The sequence below is a fragment of the Macrotis lagotis genome, chromosome 4 (assembly GCF_037893015.1).
Source record: "Macrotis lagotis isolate mMagLag1 chromosome 4, bilby.v1.9.chrom.fasta, whole genome shotgun sequence".
In the NCBI taxonomy this organism is placed as follows: Eukaryota; Metazoa; Chordata; class Mammalia; order Peramelemorphia; family Peramelidae; genus Macrotis; species Macrotis lagotis.
In genome coordinates, this window is record NC_133661.1 from 149,499,576 (window position 1) to 149,503,210 (window position 3,635).

Genomic DNA, 3,635 nt, shown 5'->3' on the forward strand with positions numbered 1-3,635 from the left:
TTGTTTCAATGAGTTTTTAAGATGATTTTCTTGGGTTCTCTGGGTATACCATCTTATCATCTGCAAAGAGTGAAAGTTTTGCTTCTTCATTGACAATTCTGATTACTTCAATTTCTTTTTCTTTTCTTATTGCTACTGCTAGTATTTCCAATACCATATGGAATAGTAATGGAGATAATTGGCATCCTTGTTTCACTCCTGAATTTATTGGAAATGCTCTCAGTTTATTCCCATTAAATATAATATTAGTTATGGTTTTTAGATACTATTCATTATTTTAAGGAAAACTCCATTATCCCTAAACTTTCTAGTGTTTTTAATAGTAATGAATGCTGTATTTTATCAAAGGCTTTTTCATCATTTATTAAGATAACCTAACTAGTGTTTGCTTAGGCAGCACATATACTAAGATTGGAATGATACAGAGAAGATTAGCATGGCCCCTGTGCAAGGATGACATGCAAATTCATGAAGCGTTCCATATATATTTTTTAAGGATATGATTTCTCTCTCATCACACTCAATATGGATCAATGTACAACATGGAAACAGGGTGAAGACTGACGGATTGCTTTACATGGGGTCGGGGAGGAGAGGGAAGTAGGATTGGGGGGAAAATTGTAAAACTCAAATAATATCTTTAATAAAAAATAAATAAATGAAAAAAATTTTTAAAAGATAATCAGATTATTTCTGTTGGTTTTACTATTGATATGTTTAATTATGTTGAGTGTTTTCCTAATGTTGAACCATCCCTGCCTGCCATCCTAATCATGGTGCATTATCCTGGTAATAACTTGCTGTAGTCCCATTGATAAAATTTTACTAAAGATTTTTGCATCAATATTCATTAGGGATATTGGTCTATAATTTTCTTTGCCTGTTTTTGTTCTACCTGGTTTAGCCATGTTGATGTCATAAAAGTTGTTTGGCAGAACTCCTTCTCCTATTTTTAAAATAGTTTATGTAAAATAGGAATTAATTGTTCCTTAAATGTTTGGTAGAATTCACTTGTAAATTGATGTGGACCTGAAAACTTTTTTCTTAGGGATTTTATTGATGGTATCTTCAATTTCTTTTTTCTGAAATGGGGTTATTGAAGTAAATTATTTCCTCTTCTGTTAATCTGAGCAGTTTGTATTTTTGTAAATATTCATCCATTTTACTCAAGTTGTCCAATTTATTGGCATATGGTTTGGCAAAGTAACTCCAAATTATCTCTTTAAGTTCCTCCTCAATTGGTGGTTAATTCAACTTTTCAATTTTGATGCTGGTAATTTGGTTATTTTTTTTTAAATCAGATTAACCAGAGGTTCTTTTACTGGATTTTTCATAAAAACCAACTCTTAGTTTTATTTATGAGATCAATGGTTTTCTTGCTTTCCATTTTATTAATCTCTCCCTTGATTTTCAGAATTTCTAATTTGGTATTTAATTGGAGTTGTTTAATTTATTCTTTTTCTAGCTTTTTTTAGTTGCATGCCCAGTTCATTGATCTCCTGTCTCTCTGTTTTATTCATATAGGCATTTAGAGATATAAAATTTCCCCTCAAAACTGCCTTGCCTGCACCCCATAAATTTTAGTATGATGTCTCATTATTATCATTTTCTTGTATATAATTATTCATTATTTCTATTATTTGCTGTTTGATCCAGTCATTATTTAATATAAAGTTATTTATTTTCCAACTAATTCTTGGATTATCTTTCCCTGACCCTTTATTACATGTAATTTTTATTGCATCATGGTCTGAGATGTGTGCATTTATTATTTCTGCCTTTCTGCATTTTATTTTAAGGTTTTGGGGCCCTAGTATATGGTCACTTTTGGTGAAGGTGCCATGTACTGCCAAGAAAAAGGTGTATTTTTTCCTATCCCCATTAAGTTTTCTCCAGAGGTCTATCATATCTAAGTTTCCTAAGATTTCATTCACTTTCTTAGCTTCTTTCTTATTTATTTTGTTGTTAGATTTATCTAATTCAGATGATTTTGATTACATTAAATAAAAAGACTTTTGTACAGACAAAACCACTGTAACCAAGATCAAAAGAAAAGTAGTAAACTAGGAAACAATCTTTAAAACTAGTATTCTGACTCATTTCTACAACATACAGAGAACTGAGTCAAATTTTAAAAAAACAAGCCATTCACCAATTGACAAATGGTCAAAGGATATGCAAAGGCAATTTACAGATGAGGAAATCAAAGCAATCCATAGTCATATGAAAAAATGCTCTAAATCATTACTTATTAAGAGAAATGCAAATTAAAGCATCTCTGAGGTACCTCCTCACACCTCTCAGACTGGCCAATCAATATGACTAGAAAGGACAATGATCAATGTTGGAAGGGATGTGGGAAATCTGGGACATTAATACATTGTTGGTGGAACTGTGAACTCATCCAACCTTTCTGGAGAGAAATTTGGAATTATGTTCAAAGGGCAATAAAAATGTGCATACCCTTTGATCCAGCAATATCACTACTGGGTCTATACCCTGAAGAGATGATGAAAAAGGGTAAAAACATCACTTGAACAAAAATATTCATAGCAGTCCTGTTTGTGGTGGCAAAGAATTGGAAATCAAGTAAATGCCCTTCAATTGGAGAATGGCTTAACAAACTGTGGTATATGTATGTCATGGAACACTGTTCTATTAGAAACCAGCAGGGATGTGAATACAGGGAAGCCTGGAAGGATTTGCAGGAACTGATGTTGAGCAAGATGAGCAGAACCAGAAAAACACTATACACCCCAATAGCAACATGGGAGCAATGATCAACCTTGATGGACTTGCTCATTCCATCAGTGCAACTATCAGGGACAATTTGGGACTGTCTGCAATAGAGAATACCATCTGTACCCAGAGAAAGAATTATGTATTTTGAACAAAGACCAAAGACCTTCATACTAGGGAAAAAACCCATTATATTATTATGCAATTTTACTATCTCATACTTTATTTTTCTTGCTTAAGGATATGATTTCTCTCTCATCACATTCAATTTAGATCAATGTATGCCATGGAAACCAATGTAAAGACTAAAAGAATGCCTTCTGTGGGGGGTGAGGGGAGTGAATCAAGATTAGGGGAAAAATTATAAAACTCAAAATAAATAAAATCTTTAAAATGAAAAAAAATATCTAGTTCTGAGAGAGAGAGATTGAGGTCTCCCATTATTAAAGTCTTGTTGTCTATGTATCCTTATAATTCACTCAGCTTTTCCTCTATGAATTTGGATGCTAAACCACTAGATACATACATGTTTAGTAATAATATAGCTTCATTACCAATGGTGCCTTTTAAGAAGAAGTAGTTTCCTTCCTTATCCTTTTTTAATGAGATTGATGTTTGCTTTTACTTTGTCTGAGATTACAATCACTACCCCAGATTTTTTTACTTCCACTGGGGCATAATATATTTTACTCCCTTTTACCTTTACCCTGTGTGTATCTCTCTGCTTCAATGTGTTTCTTGTAAACAACATATTGTAGGATTCTGGTTTTTAATCCATCCTGCTATCCACTTCCATTTTATGTGACAGTTAATCCCATTCACATTTACAGTTAAGATTACTAATTCTGTATTTCCCTCCATGCTATCTTTCTCCATTTATATTTATCTCTTTCCTT

The 3,635-nt window shown here is 32.5% G+C and overlaps 1 non-coding gene across 1 annotated transcript; it reads left to right on the forward strand.

The window, feature by feature from the left end:
• Window positions 1-381: 381 nt before the first annotated feature.
• On the forward strand, window positions 382-488 carry LOC141523247 (U6 spliceosomal RNA). The gene has a single exon (XR_012478432.1). It is a non-coding gene; the product is annotated as a U6 spliceosomal RNA (small nuclear RNA).
• The last annotated feature ends 3,147 nt before the right edge of the window (window positions 489-3,635 follow it).